The following is a 24,379-nucleotide window of genomic DNA, read 5'->3' on the forward strand; positions in this document are numbered from 1 at the left end:
CTGACCCATTGAGGTCAGACCATTTCAGAGGAACAGATAGAAAAAAAAATGACATTGCTGTTTTTCACATTAAAAAAAAGTTCATAAAATTTATCTCTGTGTGCTTTAATGTACACTTTAAATCTAAACTTTCTTTAATCCATAGAACAAATTTGCCACACTTTCTTTAAATCTAAAAGAAACCTTTTACCCACAACTTTATAAATCTGCAAAACTATCTACTAGTTCTTTCTAGGTTAGAAAACAGAATAATTTGCCTTGAGTTTGGCATGTGATGAAATCAAGGATGACGAATACTGCCAACCCTCTGCAACTTTAACAGTGGTTTAGCAAACATTTTGATCTAAAAAGGTCAAAGGAGGATTTTCAATGTCTTGCCTTTCTGTATGCCCAGAAATAGTTATGAGCACTGTAAATCTAGACAATGTAGGATCAATATTGTAATCGATACTAATGTCACTGACAAATTATTAAAAAGAATAACATTAGAAGATAGAAAAATTATGCAGAAATGCAATGAGAAGGCAAATTTCAATCAGTTTAACGAAAAATGATTTGTTTTCTAATCCACTTTTAATTTCAGCATAGTAGAATTTAATTTATTTGGTTAGGTATGTATTGTTGCTTTGTAACAGACTAAGGATAGAAAAAAATCAGCCTCTCTTAAGTGTCTTGCCTACTGAGGTCATCAGGGATCCTGTAATGCTTGCAGAGGTGTCGGAGACCTTCTGCCCCGTCACTGGCCAACTTCTATCACTTTTCCATGTTCCACACTGGCTGTAAGGGCAGTCAGAAAGGCAAGTTACACTTGGCACCTAAAGTAGGTAGCTGCATCCTGTGGGTGAACTCCAGCTTTAATACCCAGTAGACTGCTACAGGCCCGGATCTCCCAGCTGGCCAAGAAAGCTGAGGATACAAACTCTTTTCTTAAAGAACATGGCACATGGGCAGATTTTTAGTCTATCATTGAGAATTTCTCACTGGTAGGTTACATTTTTTGTACTTCTAAGTTTTTGGACAGGTTTTGCAGCTGTCACTACATATAAATCAGTTATTCAAAAGTGCTTCCACATGCTGCTAAAGCCCATTTTAAACCTTCTCGTGTATGTTTACACAGCAGTTTGGTCTGGAAGGGACTTCCACCTTCCTGTTTAAATTCAGTAGTCTCTTAGAAAGGTTAAACCTTACATTTGCTATTAGGTGATAGAAATATKAAGTTTTCTTTTTATGCTCTCTTTGAGCATTCCCTCATACTCATACAAAACTCAGAGGCAACTAGCAGTCAGAATAGCTTAGACTGCTAGTTGCCTCTGCATTTTGTAGGAATATGGGGGAATGTTTATGAAATGTTTGTACATCATATGCACTTTAATGGAAACTTGGGACATACATACCTTCTCAGCTTTTCTTAGTACTCTTCTTAAAGGCCAAATGTTGAAAAAGTTAAAAAATAATTATCTTCTATGCTCAGACTCTAACTACTTACAATCAATTTTATACATGCAAATAGTTTGCTGAATGAAAAAAGAAGACTAATGGCAGCTGCTTGTAGGACTAATGTTGTGGACTGGGTTCTTCCTACTTTAGGGAGATTACATTTTGGGACTAAATCAAAGTTTCATATTAGGAGATTGCTCATTCTAGGTCTCTTGTACAGGCAGTGGGTGATCTGAATTCCCATCAGGAGGTGCCCATTTTTCRTCATTGATTATTACATATACAGCCTCTGACAACTACATGCCCCAATTCTTGAATTTAAGTGGRTTAAATTAGATGCCTAAATTTATTTGGTAGTTCTAAAATTGAAGTTCTAAGGCTTCCCCAATGAATGTTTAGTCAGTGCAAGCAGAGGATTAAGTTTTGGGTCAGACTTGAGACTGATGACTCTATCTGACAAACATAGAGATTCTCCCTTACGCTACTTTGCTCTTGCTCATCCCTTTCTTTCAGCAGAGAATGAGGCTGCTTTAATTGGCCTTTCATAGAGGCCTTTCATATTGCCTTTCTCAGCCAGAAAAGGATTTTGCTGAATTACTATGAATTTGATCTTCCTTTTCTGAAAGGTGAACAACCTTGTCTGTAGCTATTGCTAGGGCCATATCAAAGCTGATAAGGTCAGTAACTTCAGGTATCTTTCTTACCCGAGTAAAAATGCAAGAACAAAGATCATTCAAAGGGAAATGTAATCTAGGGATTTTGTAGTTGAGTAGACCTTTTTCTCTGAACACACTCTTTCCCAAAGTGCAGTTTTGTTTTGTGCTAGTTTAGTTCATTAGTACACAACCATTTTGACTGTTATTTCTTGTTAGTTTGCTTTTAGGGACTGAAGCCCAATATGACTGTAGAGGATGCAGTCCCTGATCTTTTTTTTTCTTTTCAGTTACTAATATTCAGACTATTTTTAAGATTGTATACTTTTTATTTTAATAGTTAAATAGTTTTACTTTGAATGACTATTTTGTTATGGCATTTTAGGTAAAGAAATATGAAGAAAGATTTTTTTTTTTCTCTCTTTTTTTTTCTGCTGGCATGGTCTGAATTTTATGTCTCAGTCAAGTGCTTTTCTAAAGCTGTTTTTCCCAGACTGTGTGTTTTGCATGGGTGGGACAGTGGGTTATTGTTAGCCTGTTAGACACAACTCGGTTTGAATACCCTTCAGTAGTTTGCAAGGCAAGTCAGCTCTATTTGCATTTGTTCCAGTCACAAAGGTTTATAGGTCAGCAAAGGCTGGCTGGAAAAATTCAACATGCCAATGCACTATTCTTCTATGGTTGTCAGGAATTCAAACATGCTGGTTTTTATATTTCTTCTTGGTCATGAATATATGATAGCACAGTCTGAAGTCGCTTTGTTTCTTTGGAGCTTGGTACCAGCTGGGACTAAGATGGAGGACGTGACTTGATGCCAGCTTTTTTTTTTCCCCTCTTCTTTTGCCCATACTAATCAGCAGCAAATYAAATGTCAGTACATCTGGAAGCTGTGAGAGGGCAGTGCTCACTAGTGCACTGTAGCACTGCTACGTTTTTCTCTTCTATGAAAAACAGTCCAGCTGAATAAAAGATGACATTTGTCCTTTCACAAAAAACATTGCATTAGCTTAATCTCCTGTGTGTGGTTTTCTCTTTTTTCTTTTTTTTTTCTTCTCCCCAGTTTTGATTTAAATGCATTTAGGTTACATCTTGGAACGTTTCCTGCTTAGCTAGATACAAAGACTATGTTGAGTTCCTCATTTATGCACTGACTGACAAATAATAGGTATATTTTGAAATTCAAGATTTTAGAAGTCATTCATATTCATATAGCTCTAACAGATGCATACAAAGATAACTAATGAAAATAATCTTAAAGTATCATTGATAACCTGGTGTTTGACAACTTGTAAGCAAAGCTTAATGTATATATAAAAAATAGTGTCTTCCCCAAAGAAAGCATTTCCTTGGCTTTATTCTTCAGCTTCCGGTTTTAGAAGAGGTTTGGCCTTTCATAGATATTAAAATGAAATATAGATGTATCCATTGTAATTTTATTCCTTCCAAACTGCATTTTGAATGTAAATGGTGTGTCTGAGTACATTGTGAGGGGTACTGTTGCAGGTCTGTTAGGAACTGACATCTCATTTCCAGATGAGCTTACTGTAGCCCCATTAATCTGAAATCAGTAAGCTTTAGTTGAGTTTGATTTATTTAAAACTTGGTTACAAAAATTTGTCATTTGAGTTGTATCTTGAGTTCTGAGATTTTTCTTATACAAGTATTAAAATATGCTGGATCTCCTTTTAATATTCTCATTGAAATGCAAACTGTGACCTTCTTTCTGGGTCTGTTTAAAAGAGACTTTCTGCAAAGATGGACTGTTTTTAGTAAAAGGCATCATAAGCGAGGAAGGTTACATCCGTATACTAGGGAGACTGCAGCTAAACCTTATATTGATGCCTCTGAAGCAGCCAGGGAGACCCGTTTACTTTTGAATGCATGAGTCGCTGCCAAGTTGGCACCATCCTTCATGTTTATAGATTTAAATTCAGCACATGGCTTTAACTCTTCAGCTGCACTAGCTGCAAACAATTACCCCCAAACAAATGCTTAGGTATAATCAGTTCATTGTCTGATCCATGCCAAGTTGCCTCTAACCTTTCAGAAATACAGTTGAGAATGTTATTTTAAAATGCCATCTTGGGTAAGATGTATGCAAATAGCAAAATCCTGTTTTAAATAGAAATATTTACAAATATTAAACCTTAACGTGGAATGGCATCTCATAAAATAAACATCTTATTGTAAAAATCACATAATGTATTGATGTGAAGATATAGTATTTAACAGATGAACCATATTAAAAGATTCCTCACTTAAAAAGAATAATACTAACAAGCACAATAAAAATTCCCTCCTAATAACTTCGTAATGTTATTTATCAACTTCCTTTCTTAACCTATACAAATATAACAGCAAACCTGGCTACAAGCAGAATAAAATTGTCAGTAGTTAGAAATTCATCTGGGAAGAGCATTTCATAAACATTTTTTAAATCTTAAAAATCAAATCTATCACAAAATTGCTTTAATAAATAAATATGTCAGTCAGTTTTGACTATTTTAATAGTCAGAATATTTTCCCATGTGTAGAAATTCATTTTTAGAACATGCTCATGATTGGTTTGTGAAGAATGTTTTTACCACCTAGATACATATTGCTTTATGGCTTTAATATTTAGTAAAGGAGCAGTAATAAGGTAACTGCAAATATAGTTGTGCTCTGAAATCAGATCTGAATGTTAAGTTTCTAAACAGGACAAATAAACATTTAATACAACAATGTAKGTCTCTACTATCCACACAGAGGAAGCATAGGCTAAGTCCCATCGGCTGAAGCCACAGCAAAGGTTCGGATATGGACAAAGAAGCATATAAATCCAATTCTAAAGACTTTATCTGCAGGCCTTTTTCCTGACCAAACGTATTTACTTAGTTTGCTAAATATTCCCCTTGTATACTATGTATTTATGAATATCTCTGTTATGACACTACTTGATACGTAGATAACCTTTGCTTGCAGCTATGTTAAATCACATAATTGTAACAGTGATTTTGTTGTTGTTGTTATCACATTTATCTAATCTGACTCAAAAATATACRAAATGCTTTATACCTTGCACATGAAAATACAGTTCTTTCATTCACTAATTTCATTTAGAATTAACTTCTAGATCCATGCAAGTGCATTTAGGGTAATAAACAGGTATTTTGGTTAAATCAGAAAGCATATCTGCACAGTCATATGTTGGTRCAGTTCAGCACATGGGAAGCTCCTTGTAACTAGCTCTGAGAACAGACAAGATTGGCAAGAAATCCAGGCCACATTGCAAATATATAAACATATTCTGCTTTTAAATTAAGAATTTTTTTTCTTATTCTTTACTGTCTTTAAGGCTGAAAGAAAGCCATTAATTGTGCAGGAAGGGCTCTACATAAATATATCACATTAATTATTATGGATCATATTTTTCTCTCAAATTCTGTTGACTGTACTGGTACAGCTTATACTTTGAAAGTAGCTTTCTTTGGCATTTATTTTACTCTCAAAACTCAGCAATTCCTGCATAGTGTATAAGATTTGCCAAATTAATTATTTCTTGGCATTACTCTTTTCTTTTAAATCACATGTGTGTGTGCATATGCATATGTGCTGCTTTCATTGTTTTGGGAATTTGAAGGACAGAGCACAAAATAGTTTTACATTGTAGAAAAAAGATTTATTGTTTTCTGGCCTAGTGTGAAAGATGTTTTCCCTGTAAGATCTCTACAGTAGAAAAAGTAGCTGTTAGGTCAGTACATAAAAATTCAGATGCATTCTGTCAGTTACTAAAGCCCTTGGATAACTGGTAAGTGAAAGCAAAAGTTGTAGGCAGTGTTTGGATGCCTATGTTGCTATTAGATATCCCATGGAATTTAGTGCCGTCTTTGAGGGTTACAGCCCATGCTAAAGCAGGATTTGTTGTTTGTTTGTTTGTTTGTTTTGATGGAATTGGTTGGGATTAGGGGTGGGGGGAAAAGACAGAAATTGCTTATTGAGCTTTCTGTTCCTTAGAAAATAAGTGAGAGCAATACTGACACACTGTGATAATTCTAGGTGAACAAATCCTTCAGTTAGGTGTGTGCAGTGCAAGGACATTTGCAGAGATCCCATAGTTAAGGTTGTTTTGAGCTTTCATTTTTCCAGAATGAAAAATAGAAGACAAAACAAAAGATTGGTCACCATTAAAATTGGAATCTTCACTAACAGAGCAGAATGAAAAATTTTAATAAATCAACCTGAGAGGGTTGTTTTGTTTTAAGGTGGGAAAGGAAAGGAAAAGTTAGGGTTTCTTGTCTGGTTCTTTGGTTTTTCTACTCCTGTTCCAGGATCTGGATTGTTTTGKTTCGTTTTTCTTTACACTGATTTTAGCTCTGAGTCTCTCACCTTGTATATTTTATCTCTTCCTAGCTCTACAGCCAGATTCATGGTTAAGTCCAGACTGCAGAAATAAGCATATCTTTGCTTCAAAGAGGTAAGATGCTTTTTGATATTTTACCATTAGAAATTGTAGCTATTTTCCTCATGGTGTCATTAYGCATTTCATAGCCAGTGAACATGGCAAGTATTTACATGCCACGATGCTGCCAAAAGCCTATTGAGCTTCATTTTCTCCAGCCATGTTACCTCTGTCTTGGGAGAGACCCTTGTGCCCACCACTACTTGTGCTTCATCCTCAGCTGCATGTTCTACCTCTCCCCAGTTTTCCTATAGAGCTGTGACAGCCTTTCATTGTCTGCCTKTTGGATACAGTAGCAATTTTTTCACATGGATGGTGACACATTACTAAGATCCCAAGATCTCTCTGATTTTTTTAACTCAGTTTTCTTTCTGTTCCCTCCCAAACTCAAGTCCAAAAGGGTATGGTATGGTTCATGAGCAGGAACTATGGTCTGCCAAGGCTTATCATTGCTAGAATTTTTCTATGGTGAATGATAGAGGATCTAAGGACAGATTTTAGCCATTGTGACAGAAGAATTGTCAGAAAATCTCATCTTCTCTGTTCACCTCTTGCTATGACTAAGGCATAGTGGGAAACCTAGAGGACAAATTTGACTCCCAAACAGAACTTGGATCTCTGCAAAGGGGGCATRTTCTCCTTCTGTCAGATCTTTGAAACATCAGAAAGATGCTCTGATTAACTTTAGTGTACCCTCTTAGATTGCTTACTTTAGGATACACTGGAAGTAATCCACTTCATTCATACTGAGAAAATTATTTTGAATAAGCAATGAACATGCCTGAAGTTAGTGAAGATTCCAGTTTCAGTGGTAACTACTCTATGAAAAGTTTTGTCTTTCACTTCTGGGCCTCAGACACAAAAATGTGCTGTGCAGTCAAGTGCATTTTTACTCCTCACCTCCCCCCCACACTCATTTTATCTCAATATATTTTCATTTTTCCATAAAAATAAAAATGCTCATGAATGTTTCATTTTGTTGAATTCAAATGCACTCGGAAGGTCATACTTACTTTTCTCTTTTGCAATTTAAATTTTTAAGACCATAATTAAATTACAAATTAATTAATTTTAAATGGCATAAGTCTCAATTTTTAGCAATCTAAAATCTAAATTTGCAGAATTTTTCCATAGTATTTTACTGTTTGGCATGTGTGTGTGTTGCCCACTCGCATAATGAARTGCAACAGAGAGAATGGGTACTCTACACAACTATTTTAGACATTTAATTATATTAAAGCAATAATCATGGCACTAATTAATCATTCTCTTTCATTTCTACTATGTACAGTAGAAGTTTAAGGATATTTCTTTGTAGATACAAGTAATTAAATGCAAAGGTTCTTTTGAGGAATTGGTATGAAGAACAGTCTTCTAATTGCTTGTGTGTGAGACCTGCACTTTTTGGTCCATTTTGAAGAAGTTCAAGGTTAAAGCATGTACAATAATAGTTAAATCTGAAAAAGGACATCTTGAACTATCTGCCCGTGACAAAGTTAATCAAAGGAAACCTGGCATCTGTCCCATGTAGGAAATTCTTGCCTAGCTATTTATATTATTGCCATGCAGCACTACACTCCAAATTTCTTGTTATAATAATGTATTGTGAGGTTTAAAAAAAATGTTGAAAATGAATTTTAATTGTGAAGATGGCTATCTGTCCCAGTGCACTGTTTTGTGGAACATTAGCACTCAGGTCTGAATGGGAGCACTGCTGTGTGTAACAGCTGGAGACCACCAGGGAAGGACTGCCAGAGGCTTAGAGAAGGGAAAAGTCCTCACCAGTCAGGCAGCAGCCTCAGGTAGGACCAGCATTAGAAAACTGGTGAGACAGAGTAGAAAAATTGCTACATTCCTTGTGTTAAGGTGTGTGGTAGCCTGATCCCTCCTTGTCCTTTCTGCTGTCACCTGTGGTAATACAGTACTTTCAGCTAGCCTGTGCAAAGCTGTAAGCACAGACAGAATATGATTAAGTAAATGTGTACTGTAGAAGTAAGCCAAAGAGTCGAGGAGGGCGTTGCCAGCCATATAAATTTCATTTCTCTTTCTTCCAAAAAGAAGGATTTTCACTTGTTCCCTTTAGCCAACGTGTATTTCCCAGGCAGAAACTGAGTTAGGTACTGTATATAGTTCCTCTGGGATTTTGTTTGACATAACCAATGGATTTTCACTTAATAGGGAATGTTGGCCTGGCACGTAGCCAGTTCTGACCACTTTGTGTAAATTTTGGGTGTGTGTGAAAGGGAAGAACAATGCTTCTTCAGGGCTGCTCCTGCCACGCATTGATAGGAGTATTTTTCTTCCCTTGCTGGGGTTAGAAGGCTGTTGCTGGAGGGAAGGCTCTAGATACCTGCTTTGTATAATTTGGAGAGGTTATAATGATTGCCATTAAAGACTGACATTCAATTTTAATTGCTTTATAGATGGTAAGTCAAGATGGTAAGTCTCATTCTGCAACCATTTCGTTCTTCCTGTGTATGTAGGCATGCATTGCTAGGGAAGTCTTAGATTGCACGAGAAATGAACAGATCAGTTGGCTCTCAAGGGCATTATATAAAACTTCACTTAAAATGTATACTTCCAAACCAAGTGACCAAAAAATAAATGTAGTGAACTCTTTCCTGAAGATCAATATTTTACATAAAAACTTATGTATGCTTAAAGGTACGCATGTCTGTGTTACTTGCATGCTATGGATTTATTGTATWCTATTGTGTCTAGCAGTATGGTGATACCCATCTGATAAACTACATCTTCATCACTAATCCATTTCTTTCACAACTGTTTCTAACATACAAAATTCTCTGTGGCTGCAGAAAGACAGAAGTCTGAAAGAAATCAACATCCACCACAAAAGTGTTTATTACCTAAGTATATAAGTATCCTTCAAATTATAGTAGTTGTGGTATTCAGTCTCAGATAAGCAGTACAGTATTAAGATCTGGTTATTCTGAGCAATAGAAATGGGAAATTTTATTTCTCAGGTGGCTTTCACTTCAGTGCAGATTACTGTTTCTAGCCTTTAAAAGTCTTTGGAAAATTGTGGTATTCCATTGTGTAAAAAATATTTTTAAGGAGTTTAACACTTTCTAGCACTCTGATCTTTGCATAGCAAAACTTCTGGTAAATAAAATAACTTTCTAAAATGCAGAGGCTAAAGTAGCAGCCAGTAAAATTTTTCAATGCCCTAATGCATTCCTAAAATAGGTTTCTTTCTGCTTATTAGGAAGAGGTAGTGTTATGTCAGTTTTTATCAGCACTTCTGGCAGCTTTAAATGACTAACTTCAGGAAACTCATATCCATAAATTTGGGTTATATCACAACTGTCTTGTATTTAAATATATTGTGTGTTTAAATATACAGAAGATAATTTCAGTGTTATAACTGCCATTAATAGTCAGTGAGAGCACTTGCCTAGCACTCCCCAGATATACACCTGAAATGCCTCCCTTGAATGTACATTCCCATTGTTGGTAGGGGAGAACTTTACTGATTGTGTGATTATGTTTCTGTAAGAAAGTTTTTTGTCTGACTCTACAGACACAGGTTTTTAATCTAACACAGTTCCTGATAGCAAGTAAATGCTGTATAATTGTATAGCATCCACTGATGATAGATGCTATCACACTTCACTCTAGCGTGTCAGATGTCCAAATATTTGTCTGAGTAATATTGTTAAAGATTCTTTTGTTATCTTAGTTTATTCGTTTCTTGAAAGGCTTTTAAAACAGTAAAATGAATTAATGTGCTAACTGCTAGCGCATTTTCTGAATACTTCTGAACAGTTGTTGACTACTGTCTTTGCATATAATACAATTGCTGGAGTTCAGGAAAAATCACCAAGGACTGTACTGGAAATGTTTGTGCTATAAATCTATAGATTTATAAAGGTGATCTTTCTTTATAGGAGTGGGCTAGTCTATGCTGTGTATTCTAGAAGGCCTTTGGAGCCTTCTAAAGGCAGAAGATGCTCTAATTATATTCATAGACAATGCACACAGTGCAGCACCTTCAGCACTTGAAAACTGGTAAATCAAACCCCTGAATGAAAATTATAAATATACAATATGCTGTTAGTCTTTTGATGTGTCTTTAAAAATTGTATATCAGTTAATCTTTTGCCTTCCAACTAGTACTTGGCGGGGAGAGCTTCTAAGGCTGTTGAGAGGGAATACATTCACAAACAGATTGCTCTTCAAAAGTGCCGCATGTGTCTGTAATTCAGGTCCTTAAGCATGTTGAATTCTGCTGAACAAAAAACAGGTGGAAAGGGAGGCAAAAATGATTCAACTGTAGAAGCACTGCTTCTGGTTCAGCTAYCAAGCAAGGCAAAGAAACTTGAGTCTTCCAGAGCTCTTTCAAGTAAAACTATATATATTTTTGTTGTTTRTCTTGCACAGAGTTTAGGGTTCTCTTAGGACAGTCAATAAGTTGCAACCTAGACCAGACCTGCATGCGTTAAGRTAATGGTATTTGAACAGAATGACCAGCATGGAAATTTACTTTAATTTGACAGATTTTGGAGACTCACTATAGACAGTGAGTCTCAGTTGACCAGGAAGTGATATGGGAGAGAAGCAGAATTATTAGGCAGGTGATATAGGAGAAAATTAGACTTTCCAGAGCAGAAGTCATATGATATCAGGGTAAAGCCTGAAATATTCTTATTCTTCTGGCAGAAGACAGTCTTAGGCATATCCTCTTGAGATATAATGCCCCTGAGGAGGTGGGGAAGCCTGGTAGTTCTGGTTAGGTCTTCTACATAGCATTTTTGTAAGCAGAAGATGGAGGTGTTTGCAGATTCAATATCATAATGTCTCCCCTGTGAAACAATGTTGTTTCTTTATTGTCCATTATTTTGGAGAGGAGAGTTTTGAGGCATGATGCATTTTTTTCACAGATACATTCTGTAACTTGGAAAAAACGTACTATTTTTCAAAGGCTATTTTTGTTCTTATATAAATGGTTATATTCAAGCCTTCAAATCTAAGGAAATAGACTGACMTATGAAAAAAATACAGTACTGCAGTTTCATTTCTACAAATATTTAGAGATAAATACCTCCACCCATTAGTTAAGTAAGAAGGGTTGCSTGACTTTTCTTTCAAAGGAAACACTTCTAGTTGTTACTGGTCATCCCAAGCAAACCCAGTTGTTACATTTGTTGTAATGACAGTTGCAAATCTACAGATTGATTATAATTTGACCTCACAGTCAGCAAAGTAAGGGGATTAGCTGCAAACTGTACTGAAAGTGCTCTGTGTCATGCTTTCATGCTTAGTTTTGATTAAAATTTTATGAAGAAATGCTCCATGTTTTGGGGGAAACAGTCTTTGATTAGCTGCATTTTTTTAAGCTCTGCTCCCCTACCCTATTTTTGTTTATAGTTACCAATATTTGGAGACATTCAGGTTGAAACAACAGATAACACTAAAACATAACACACAGCTCTGGAATTCAAGAGAGTCCTTAAGTCAGAGATATTATATTTCCATGTTTACATTGCTGGACTACTGAGCTTCTTTCCTAGTCTGCACCTGCAAAAGCATTGTATTTGTATGATCACATAGCCTATAGTCATATWCCTAATTTGATCTTGCCTTCATTCATCAAGCTGCAGTCCCTAGTATTTACTGTACTAGGCATGAAAACATATGAATGCAAAACAGCTGCAGTAACCCAGACAAACAGATGCAACAAATTAAATCTATGTGTAAATGCAAACCCAGCTGCACATGTATTGCTACATCAGAGCAAAGGCAGTTGTACCTTTATGTRCTATTATGTGTGTGTTTGCACTAGACGTGTTTTGAGAAAACAGCAACAAAAACACTAGCTGCTTCAAAGTTGGTTGTATTGCTCAAAACGTATGCAGGTAGATAGCACTGGATGAACATATTTCTTCATCTCAGACATAATTACTGAGCATGTGTGGTCAAGCTTGCCCTACATCCATGCATTTAAATCCCTGACCTAGGATACAGGTCTGCCACCTTCCTGACAGCTCCTACACAGAGGTGGTAAATCACACCAAATTATGATTGTACTTTTTGATATAAATATCTGTGTGTATGTGTGTATATATATATATGTTTTATACATATATATATGAGAACAGCTTTTACATGAGTCCTACTTTGAAAAAAAGCCTTACTTTCTTTGATGGCGTGCACAGTCACAATGCAGTTTTTATCCCCAGTTTTTCACATGCGGCCCCATGTTCCTGAGGGAACAGGGTGGTTCCCATGTGCAACTGCTGATGTAGTCTGAGACCATGTATTAACTGTGATATGTCCCAAATCATTTTTCTTCCTGCCAGCCTTTCTCTGCATTGTGTTTCTCTACATATCTGTATTAATCCTGTAAGTTTCCAAAGCAAACCCTACCACAGCTCTGCCCTAAAATTAATATGGGATCTGAACTACTCTGGTAGTGCTAATTAATATCAATAGTAAACTCTAGAGAGCAGGKAGCAGCTAATTAATGCCAATGAAACCCATTTTTCCAGAAGTGACCAGAAGGTGAAGTGTTCTCTACTGCACTGTTAGTTCACTTTGCAGTCCTATCCCTCAGAAGATTATCTTTGCCAATTGTTTTTTTATAATTGGAGCGAGACGATCTGAAAATATTGAATCTATAATTTATAGAAGACGCATACAGCCATTGTTTCATTCAACAGCCCTTCTCTTTTATGCAAGATCTGTGTAAGCACATTCATCACTGAGCTTGAGCCTAAGTCGTAGGCAGCAATCGCTTAGGAACAAGCATGCACTTGCATTCCTTAACCATACATTCTATTATCCGACACCAGATGAGTAACTGAACAAATTTTGATTGCCATCTGTAGCCCTGAAACTGCATTTCTCCAGCCAAGGAACTAAACTACCTCAAACCTGCCCTCACCATGATTTTTGCCTCCTGCCTTTTCAGCATACAGCCACGATCCTAGGCTGAGGTAAAACAATCTTACTGGAGCCCAGTTACAAGTGTTCACACCAGCTGAAGGATCTCGCCAAACGTCTGGAAAGAGAAACAGCATAGGAACCTGTTCTCTGTACTTTGTGTCACATGGACATGGGCTCTGCTTTGCCATTTTATAGCCTTTTCACCTGAGAGGTTTCCTTATGAAGTCATTTGGAGTAAGGTCAGTGACTGGAAAGGAGATTCAGACCTGTACTGTGACATTTATATATGGGCCTGTGTTTGCCTGGCATACTGTTCACAGCCTCATTACCCTTCAGAGCCTCAGCAGATCGATGGTCCTTGTGCTGTCCCCTAGGGTCAGCTGCCACTGGCAGAGGGCTTGGACCATTTTGGCAGGAGGAGAGTCCTCTGTACCAGGACCACTCTTGTGCCTGGGCGAGGAGGTTGTGCTCATACCTGAGGCTCTGCTGATATGGCAAAGGGAAGGGAACTGTTTCTTAAGTGCTGCTCAAGCCATTTAGTGCACATCAGGTGAATGAAAACATCTTAAGCAACAGCCATGCACCACATGGTGGCTAGTATAGATGAAAGAGAGGCTCCCATTAAAGCGTCTAGAAGAGGAAGTTAAATGAAACTCCAGTGTGAGTCAGACACTCATCATTTACATAAGGTTTTTCATGTACTTTAGTGGGAAGGATGCTGGGGAAAATGGAAAATATTTTAGAGTAATTTATTATTTTAAATTTCATTAGAAGAAATGAAAGACAAGAAAAAGTCCTGTTTTTTTCACTAGATGTAACTTTCCACCTTTTTGTAATAAAGCATACTTGAGGAGCAGATCAGATGAAAAAGTGATTACACCTGTTGTAATATCTAAAATATGCTTGTTCAGCTAAATGTCTTTTGAAATATGGCAAAAAGGAGCTGCTAAGTTCAGGCTGGAAACAGTTTCCATAGTTTCTATGATGATTCCCTCTACTGTTCGATATATCATGAACTAGTAGTGCGGCAGCAAGTAATATTTTTCTACTTCTGGAAAACATCTTGAAAAAAAAATGTTGATTCATTTTTTGCAGTTATCAGTGTAAGAAAACCTATTTTAAAAAAATTATCTCCTTAAATTTTTATTGCAGAAAATCCATATTGAGATTTTACATTAAAAAAAAAAATACAGTAACTTGGCCAGTATTTTGGGGGGGAAATTTAGAGTGACCCATTGTCAGAAAAATGAAAAATGTTTAATTTAGTCATTAAGGTGCTAAAATTAGTGGGGTTTGAATGAATACTTAAATTTTTGCAGTTGCAGTTAACTGTTCTGGATTGCAGAGCAATACTGTTAGTGTTATTTCTTCAAATAAAAATTGAGAGATGTACATTTCAAATACATAAGATTGGTTTTTTTCTACTTTGTAAAAAGAAAAAGACCATCAGCCTGAAGACTTGAGAATCAAAGTCTTTATCTTTGTACGATGTCAACRCAGTTTGGCCTAAAGTTATGGGCCGTGTGCAGTGTAAATGTTCAATAACTGATGACTCAAACCGCACAGTATACTTAAGTGTCCTCTGAATGATGAGGGAAAGAAAATCTTGTCAATTTTTAAATGAGGAGTGGTGTTATATCTTAAATGAACAGAGAGTACTGGATGGGAAAGCTTTGACTTACTCTTTTTTAAATAATTGCCCTGGTCTTTCCCAAGTAATTGCAATATACCATTCATTTTTTGCCAATTGCATGTGCAGACAAATTTAGGCTAAACATCTGTGGTGGCTATAAATAGGTGAATTTTCTAAAAGGCAGTCAAGCTCCAGATGAGTTTTGTCCTCTTTTGAGCTCCCTTCCAGTCTGAGATTTGAATCTGTATCAGGATCTCTTCACGGAAACAGCATACCATTTGATAGGTTTGGCCTGTATTAAAAAAAAGCACATGAAGATAGGAAGGCTATGCAGCTTTCTGCTGTAAAGTATTTCCTCTGTTACACAGAGCTGAACACAAAGAATGACATCRTCTGATATTTTGGCTTTATGGGAGAAACAACCCCCTCCCGCACCCCCCAATATTTTGTAGCTTCAAACCTTGATATTGTAAAATGCAAAGAAGGGTGTGCTGCGCCATGATTATGCTGTGCTGTGGTTGCTATGTTCTGACTGCACTATGAACAGTCAGTAATGAGATTTTGTCATATAAAATTCTAAATAGGTGTTAGGTAGGCAAGCAATTTTTGCATTAAAAATGATATATCTTAAAATAGCAAACGGGAACTATAAAGGCATATCTAGAAAAGCCGATAAGGCATAAATCATTCAATAAAATAAGCTCTAATGGTAGTAGTGCATTATGGCAGAGTTAAAGTAATCTTTGATATGTTCTTTTTCATCACCTCTTAGGTTTTGTGTACAAATTCAGTAAGTTACAGCTTCTGGAAACAGATTTTGTTTTGTTAGATTTATGTCTGCATGTGGGAGCTTTAGTCACAAGTATATTTAAATTGGGAGCAGACCAATACAGATTTATTTTACAATATATGCAGTACTAGGAGACCTGGTACAAACTTGTACATGAGTTCCTGACAGATGTATCTATATAAAAATAAGCAGGCAGAATGCATTTAGTGACTTATTTTAACTGTCAGAATAACCTTAGAAATACACTGAATTAACACTGATTTCATTACTCCACCCGACTTTCCATTATTTATTTTAAAATAATTCAAAAAATCTATTTGGACTAAAACAAATGTGAAAGAGAGCTTTTAGTATCAGCATGCATAGTTATGTAGAAGAAACTAATGACATATGGCAGAATGCATAAACATTGCTTGTAGAGCAGTCCTATGTTAGAAGTAAATTCATAAACAAAAAGCAGTGTTTCAGTAACATCAATGTGAGAAGAAGAAGCAAAAGCTAGAAAATAAAGTTAACACTTGACTATATTAGTTTAAATTTCTGGTTGGTTAATTTTGACTTTGATTCATTGAACAGAGGATGGTGTGTGGGATTTTCCACTACTTTCACCATTTTTCCAGTTAGATATCAGCTTGATAGCCCAGCAGTGAGCATCTTGTTCCAGAATATGTGAATGCTGCACTTCGCTTTTAAAGATAAGAATAATATGACTTTTATTCAGAGTTTAAACCACAGCTGTGTAGTTGAGAACCATGGTAAGAAGGAAGATCTAGCACTTTCTCATCTCCCTAATGTTTCGTTTCTTCACTTTCCTTTTCAGCAATCAAAATTAATAGTCTGAGCATTGTAAACATAACTTTAACTCTTAGTTTTCCTACTTTTTCTTGGCTAGATCAGTTACTAGATCAATTTTTCCATAGTTATGGGAGCACAGACATGCAATGTTTTCAAAGAAACATTTAAAAAACACTACAAGTGTATCAGAAACATACTAACATTCTGTAATAAGAGATGCTTTCACGTGCAGGTTTATTTTGTTAATCAAAAATGTTCACACAAAGGGCAATGTTTTTGATTAGTTTGGACCATTTCTTCCTCTTAGGTCAACTGTTCTGACCTATGCGTCCTAGGATTTCAGGATGTAATTTTAATGTTTTTCATCAGTGTATTTTTTTAGAAGTTTTATAGCAGCCCTGTGATGAAGAAAAAAGGAAAAAATACTTTCTAGGGAAGACCTTAAACTTTTTACTGTTCCAGATCAGAAGAGTACCTTCAAAATTATCCTTGATTCCAAATTGTATTTGGACTATCTGATCTCTCCTGGCTTTTTTTTTTTTTTAAGCCTTGACCAACTTTGACCTGAGCCAGGTTGACTTCAAATTATAGCACTAAGTGCTAAGACCCTTTAATCCCAAACAGCCATCCCTGTTCTATTGAGAAGATTCTGGTCATCATATTGGGAACCAAGTTCTCAAAATTTTGCCTAAGACCATTAAAGTTTGAGGGTAATTTGTCTGGCATACCTTTGGATGACTGCTGCTTTGTTAAAGCATACTATGATTCCTTTCAAAACTGCCATCTGTCCACATTTACATTTAAGGTTTTCGCTGTTTGCCTCATGATACTCTGACGTAGAAGCTTATTCTTCCAAAGTCGCAACCTGCCTTTTGGTATTTGACTGCCTGCTGTGCTCCTATGAACAGAGCATTTATGGTTAGATCTCTTTTGCAGTGAATTTTTAGAGAATAACTCATCGTGAAAATCATTTTTCTTTTTGGATTCCTACACATTTAACTTTCACTTCACAACTCATATTATCCATTATTTTTTGATTTATTCCACTTGCAGTTTTGCTTCCATGGCTAGATTAAAGCATTAATGTAGTTGGCAAAGATGCCTGTACACCTTGATGGCAGCTGGCCTGGAAAGCATTTCTGATGCTGTTTGTAGCGTGAGCACTTGCCAGTAGTGTTTATGTACTTGAATTGACAACAYCTGACCCCACTCACATGGCCCCTGCGCAGTCACCACTTGCAGCTGCCCCGAGTCACAACTCGTGTGTGTTATGTCCTGCCAGACATGGAAGGCTCCGCAGCCCATTACATGTCTCCCCAAGGCATAACCAGTGCAGTCAACTGTACAGCCACAAAACTTACGCATCAAACTGCCCCCAAACCATGACATTTGCTGAAAACGAGGGTATTTTTAATAACTAGTTTTATTTTATGTTGTCTTCTGGAACTATACATTAAAAAAAAAAACAGATTTTATTAAACTGTGGTAGCTGGAAAAGTTGCCTAATGCCATAATGCATACTGCTATTTGCTTTAAAACTTGCTTTGAAGGAGGTGTGTTTATTTGGCAGGAATACATTAGGTCAGGCATTTTACTCTTGTTTTTTTAATACAGCAAGCCTTTGCCACTGCCAGTGAAGTCCGGGGAAAGGTGTATTCACCATACAGTGCCACCGTACACAGTGCCAACGTACACAGTGCTTTGTAATGCTGATAAATGTGAAAAGCCAAGTTCTTCATCTCAGTTTGGGCACCCAAAATGGTTGCATACTTGTGCCAAGTTCTTACTCTTTACAATCAAGGTAGTATCTCTTTTTGTGGAGATAAATGAATAGATCTCTGAGAAGCATTCAAAGACAACTGTGGTAAGTGCCACAGGAAACCCTTACAATTGTGGCTCCAGAAGGTGGCTTGAAGAGAATCCAGTAAATGAGACACAGGGCTGAACATTGTTTACACAGAAAAATGCAAAATACTGAATACCTGCTAATATTGGCATTGTCATGTTTCATGTATCAGATGAAGCTGAGACCTAGGAGAAAAGGCAGGATACAAGTTGCAATGGAGGATTATATTATACAAGAAATGTGTACAAGAAATGTTGCTGCACAGTAGATTTTATTCTTTTTTTTATGTTTGATTCTGCACCTTTTAATTGTGTTTCAATAAGATTGACCCTTGTTTTAATCTAGTTTTAACATGTGTATGCTGACGTATGTGTGTGTGCATACACGCTTGTGCATGTATTTTTGTGCAAGTTGAGGGGGGGGCAGGGGGAAGTTAAAAGCAAATTGCTTAAATAGAGGTTTTATCCTGTGGCAGTCTACTAACTTTGAAATGAGTCATTGGCAGGAGCTGAATATTCTACACCATCCCAAAGTGCCCTGCTCGTAGAGCCAGATGATGACAATACCATAATTCTCTATTTAAAGCACCTCTATGCTAAAATAACATACAGTTGTTAGTGATTCCCTCTTTTCTTTTGACAATGTGCTGCCTTCTGAGCACTCTCTCTTTTCCTTTGCTTCCCCTGCTCTAGAGTTCTAGTTTCTTTATGCAAATAGTTTCAGCTTCCCTGCCCAGACAGGGAGACCAGCACTACCTTCTGCACCAAACCAGTGTCTTCCCTTGCTCAGCCAAGGCTCTGGTGATGTACTGATGGCCTTCTTCCCTTTCTTCTATGCTGCTTTGATATCTTTAGTTCTTCCATGCTTAAACAAATTCTTCCTCAAGGCTGACTGGATGCAAGCAGGAGAGGTCACTGCAAGCCGAAGACATTTGTTTCATGGCACCTAGTACACTGCTTGTGACTGAGCCTAGTTCAGCCATTACAAGGCTGAATTACATGGCTCTGGTCTAGAGCATGTGATGTTTTTCTGTGCAGTTTTTCAATCTGGAGAGCTGTGAGAGGAAGCAACATGTTTAGTGAAGGTGGAAACCTTGGGAATTTTTCCAATTAAACTTTAGCAAGTCTCTTAACAAGTGTGTGTGAACTGAAGTTTTGAAACATTTACAACCTGATTAGAATGAAGTGGCAAAAAGCACTTCTCTAACAAACCATCTCCGTTCTGAATCTCTGCTGCAAACACAGGGGTGCAAGAGCTTCTCAAAGGTTGCTGCAGTTTTGCAATGTGGACCAAATAATTGATGCTTCAATAGCTTATTCTTGGAAAGGTCTGAACAATTTGGCTGCAAACTTTCAAATAAATTATCCCTGAGGCACATACCTGGTAGGGATGTTTTCAGCCAAACAGTTTAAGTTTGGCAAACTTTTTAAGCAACTGAAAATGCAGTCTTATTATAAGAGGTATCTGGTAATCGTAACAGTTGGCAGTTGTACCAGCCCCACCTGTAATATTTTTGGATCATTTAACAATGCAGTGAAGGCTTTTAAAGGAGTATTCTTTCAATTAAAATTCAGTAAGATAAAACTGTACAGCTTCATAGTCCTTTGAACTACAACTCATAGAAAGATCATTTAAAATAAGCATGTAATCAGTAGCCAATTAACATAAGCTTGATAATACTGAGAAGTTTGAAATTATTTGAAAGTGTATGTAAGAAAAGAGAAGAAACACAGTAAAATCTTTATTGTTTGGGTTTTTTTCAGTCTTAACACCCTCACAATACCTTTAATTATTTAGAAACATTTTCACATGTTCTAAAAATTATTTTAGAAGCCTGAAATTAGTCTTACTGATGTATTTCATCCGTGTGTGTTTGGCTGTTCAGTTAGTGTCTGCTCCGTGAGGGTGTCATGCTGCTTTAAACAAAAAACATCAACACAGTAAGACRGTGATAGAATATGCAGTAAACATGCATTAACACTGTTAACAAAGAACATTTTGATATATGCTACTTTTGCCTGTCTTAACACAATATTTGGTATTTGTTCTTGTGACTACACATAGCAAGCTTTGTAAGATAAAACAGCAAGCCTTTTATTCATTTTTAACCATATCTATTAAAATTTCTTATAATTGCAAGATTATATCCGCTAAATAATTCTGTGGCCTCTGAAAACAAATACATATCTAAATAGTTGTGCCTGCCTTCATAAATCTTTGTGGATTAGGATTTGTTCAGTATGCTTTTTGTTTACTTTTAGATGCCAACTACAAATGCAAAATATTTGAATATAACAAGTTGCTCTTCATATTGCCTGTCAGAATATAATTTTTGATATGTTAAGGTGACAAAAATTTTCTTCATAGTGGTAGTCATGCAATGACTTTGGCGGTTTGCCCMATGTGGCTTCCTATAAAACAAGGATCCAGTAAAAACTTTTATATAACATTAATAATAGGAAGACACAAAGGGCTAGTCATCTCTGATCAGATCACTGAGTGTTTTGGGTATGAGGGCTTGGGGTTTTTTTAAGCTCTACCCTGACCTCTATCATTGAAGCAGTTACCAAAAAGCTTTAAACTGAAGGACACTGGTGGGTGGGCATATGTTAACATGTAGATGGGGGAACATTTATTTCTAATATCAAGCATCTAGAGGTTGGTATTTGAGTCCTTTAAGTGACATTGTTAAATTTTGCTGCTTTTCCTTTCTCTCCTTGCTCCGAACATTGATTAAAATGCTAAATAATACTGCTGGGATTATAGGTCTTTGGGATAAACTTGCTTCCAGGTTAGGAATTGACCACAGGAAGGAAATGAGCATAACTGGCATAAATCACATCTGGATGAACTCAGTTTGCTGGAGGTGCCTGACAAGTAACATGCAGAGTTCATACTCTGCAAAAAAGTTTTTGAATAAGATAAGTCAAATTAGCATGTTCTTGGTTTGACCCTCCCCCCTCCCTCCCCCCCAAAAAAAAGAAAAAAAAAGAAAGCTTTTGTTTAGTGCATGGCCAACTATTCTGAACATTCCCCAGACAGTGTTCTTCTGCAGAAAAATGCTTTTGCCTTTACTTTATAGCATTTGTATTAACCAAGCAAACTGAAGATTAAATGGGGATGAATAAGCAAACAGATGCAGATGAAGTTCTGGATTACCTGGATTTAAAAGAAGGGAAGGGTTGGAAAAATAAAAGAGTTAAAAACTTGAGCATGGGCTGGGCAGGAGAATGAATGTGGAAAGCAACAGCATCTTGAGAACAGGCAGAGAGAAGAAGAGATTTTTTTTTTTTTTCCATGATGACTGCAGACTGCTGAATCACGCCGGTCACGTGAGCCCTAAGTGTGACTCTGGCCAGCAGCCTGGCCGGGTGAGATGCATGCCCACCGGCTTCATGCTCCGTTCCCTCACCCTCTGCTGAGCCCGTCGGTGGCCCCCCCAGGCTCCTTGCTGGGCATGTCTGTTGGGCTGAGGCCCAAAGCAGAGGACCTAAGGTGTATGTGCACAAGGGACCGCTGGGAGCAGAGCAGCAACTCATAACCTGCAGAGCTCACGTGCTCTTCCGTGACTCTCCAAGGGGCTGGCTACTGTACACAGGTTTTCACAGCTTGAGTTTCCACAGCCCTGAATTTTACTGAGAACTGCAGGAACTAAGTGGTGCTGAGAAACACAGCCTTTCCCTTGGAGACAAAAAACCTCCAGCCTGTGTTACAGTTAGGTCTGAAAGTACTTGGAAGAAGCAGAGTAATCTGAAGTTTAAGCTTGCTGGTAAATTATTGTTAAATATTTTGATTTCTGTATATAGCATATTTATTACATGCCTTCATTTATGTTTGTGAATCTGAGATTCTGTGTGCAAGTTAATCACAGTATTTTAATAAGGAAATATTTTCATATTTTGGAGTACTCAGATGATTTTAAATTACACATTTTATTGGATTTTAATTGCAATATTTCTTTGTATAAATAACTTTGTAAATATTCTTTTAACCTAACTGCCAGAAAATACATTAATTTACAGTCATGCTAAAATTTATATGCTTTTTTTTTTTTTTCAAATGAAAAGCTAATGAGTGGATTGCAGTAAATTCTCTTCATTAGTTTGTGGCTATTCAGAGCTTTGCAAAAGAGCTCACGTGGTTGCCCAACTCCACAGAAATAGCATAATTAATATTCCCTCCGAGTTCCCAGCAACCAACGAGCAGGAGGAATCCTGCAAACTCGTTTTGGGCTTTCACCGCTGCGGGGAACAAGGAGTTAAAGCAGGCAGGCTCTCTGGCAAGCCACATCAGGCAGAAAGTGCAGGCCTTTCCTTTTTTTATTTTTATTTTTTATGCCGCCTTCTTCTTAATTAATCATACACTGCTTCACAATTTAAATATGGAAATGGCAAGCCGGTTGCAATTATTAATGAGCCTGCAGGCTGTCCCGTGGCGCTTGGCGGCGCGGGCTGTGGCAGCCCACAGAAAGCAGCATGGCATCTCCTGGCCGAGTCCGCGTGTGAAATTTATGTGCACAAAGGCTCCTCCTTATCTATGCACAAACTAAATAAATAAATAAAGGCTTTTGTTTGCCAGGCCACTTGCACATGGCTGTTTTGACTAAACCCACTCTGTGTTATTTGTAGTTTACAGTGCCTAGAGAGAGASAGAGAGAAAGGATGGGGGGAGGAAGCAAAGTGTGTGGGGGGGTGATGCCCAAACCCAGCTACCTGCTTCCTTGTGGATCCTCCTCAGCCGCAGTCTCCTTGGGGCCGGGGCGGGGGGAGGGGGGAGGAGGCGAATAAATAATTTCAAAATAAAAATGATCTAAACGAATAAACTTTGTCCTTGCCTGACACCAGCCTTGCGACAGGAGGCTTGGCGCGCTGCCAGTGCCTCACCCGCTAAGCCAGGGCAAGAGAAGCAGTGACAACATGGCCGATGGTTAGCCTCCCCTCCTAGCCCTTACTGAGAAGGAGCCACTCTCCAGGGCCAGCAAGGCTTTATCCCTGCACATCTGCGCCAGTGCAAAAATAAAGGTGATGGCTCTTAGGATTAAAAAACTGCAGTAGCCCCCCCCCCCCCTTTTTTTTCTCTTTATGGTAGCAATCCATTTTCTACAGTGTATGACTGCTAGGTTAAAAAGGGGGAAAAAAAATAGGCAGCTAGTTTTATCAGGCTAGTTTTTTAGAGCCTTTCTAAATGAGGAGCATTAATAGGTGGGAGGGATAAGTAAGGACCAGCAGGAGCAGGGACTGCCAAAAGGGTAACAAAGAGTCAGGTGCAGCACTGCATGTTCACAGGCACTATAGYGCAGCCTGCTCTGGGGCTGAGATGGTTAGTTTGGTTTCATTTCGTTTTTTTTTTTTAACATTCCCGTTGCAGTTAAATAACGAAAATAGAAAAGGCTTACTAGCAAAAGTCAGGTTTCTAATCACAGCTACAGGCTTTGAAAGAAACACACGTATTGGATCAGGTGCTGTCACTGTAGTGTTGGGTGAGCAGGTACCACCCAGCTCTGTGGGGTAGCAAYGTTTAAAGAGCTGTCTGCCTTTTTTTCCCCCTCCGCTCCAAAATAGTCTGCTGTTTCATTGTCTGAAGGTAAAATCCCTATAACGTGTTTTTGCAAGTTTGCCGTGTTAGATAAGAGCGTGACTTTGATGTCTTGATGCAGTTTCAAAGTGAAACAAAGCGGAGCAAAGACAGTGATCTCAGCTACAGTGAGAAAAAAGGGCAGGAAGATCAGGAGATGATAAACAACACTGAAAAATGGCAGGAGAATAATGTTTACTTTTGAATGCGTGGCCTGCTGCCAGGTTGGCGCTGGTTTTTAGGTTAGCAGAGGTTGGAGGAAGGGCCAGACTGAGGCGTGGCCAGCTGCTGTCAAGGAAAAAAA

The 24,379-nt window shown here is 37.5% G+C and overlaps 1 protein-coding gene across 16 annotated transcripts in view; it reads left to right on the top strand.

Moving 5' to 3' along the window:
• LOC146595337 (uncharacterized) overlaps positions 1-24,379 on the top strand; it is a 206,295-nt gene that overhangs the window by 58,354 nt on the left and 123,562 nt on the right. For all 16 annotated transcript variants that reach the window (XR_014895950.1, XR_014895946.1, XR_014895948.1 and 13 more), the window contains one exon: positions 6,483-6,546. The gene's annotated coding sequence lies outside the window, so the exon portion shown is untranslated. The remainder of the gene's footprint in view (positions 1-6,482; positions 6,547-24,379) is intronic.

Source organism: Rhea americana, unplaced genomic scaffold, assembly GCF_003343005.1.
Source record: "Rhea americana isolate MKP2758 unplaced genomic scaffold, rheAme1 scaffold_228, whole genome shotgun sequence".
Classification (NCBI taxonomy): domain Eukaryota; kingdom Metazoa; phylum Chordata; class Aves; order Rheiformes; family Rheidae; genus Rhea; species Rhea americana.